This window comes from Octopus bimaculoides, chromosome 3 (genome assembly GCF_001194135.2).
Source record: "Octopus bimaculoides isolate UCB-OBI-ISO-001 chromosome 3, ASM119413v2, whole genome shotgun sequence".
Taxonomy (NCBI): Eukaryota; Metazoa; Mollusca; class Cephalopoda; order Octopoda; family Octopodidae; genus Octopus; species Octopus bimaculoides.
The window spans coordinates 61,420,644-61,421,490 of NC_068983.1; positions in this window are offsets into that span (position 1 = coordinate 61,420,644).

The following is an 847-nucleotide window of genomic DNA, read 5'->3' on the forward strand; positions in this document are numbered from 1 at the left end:
TTTGGTGAATTATTTGTGAACTGAGGAAATGTAGAATAATGTGTTTTGCTTACAAAGATAAAATGTTCGTGATTTTGAGCCCAAAGTAATTCAACACACACACACATATATAAATATATATATATATATATACATATACTTAGCCATCCAGTCAATCATATTCACAAGTATATGCTACAATATATGAATACAAATTGTCACAAATCTAAGATTGTGTGTGTGTGTAGAGAGAGAGAGAGAAAGAGAGATACATTTATAAATACATATTTGCACATGCAACTGCACATAGATACATATATGTGCAAGTTTGGCCCCACATATAGGCAATACATAAACACCTGTGTATGTTTTTAAAATAGAAGAATGACATTTCTGTGGGAATTGGTTACTATTTCTAAGAGATTGGATGACAAGTTAGAGGATTCTTCCCAGTCTTTTAGTCAAAAAGCTAAATACCAAACATTTGCTCAACCTGGACTAACCTGGGGTTACACAACAACAGCAAACTATCGAGATGTAGCTTCTCACATTAAAGTGAGTGTTGACATAGACTAAACAAGTGTAAGAGTCAACATATTCTTTGAAAATAAGGAAACTACATCATGATGGTGTGTACGTCTGTGGGTGTGTTATGTGTAGAACGTCAGGTAAATATGTGTGTTTCGTAGTGTACACATATATATGGTTAAGGATGATACTGGATATGTGCATCTGTGGATGGTATTAGTAGTATTTATGCATGAAAGGACATTGTGTAGGAGAATGAGTGTGTGTGTGTGTGTGTGTGTGTGCGCACGCGCGCGCATGTGGAACAATATTGACAATATATGTATGAACAATATTGGTA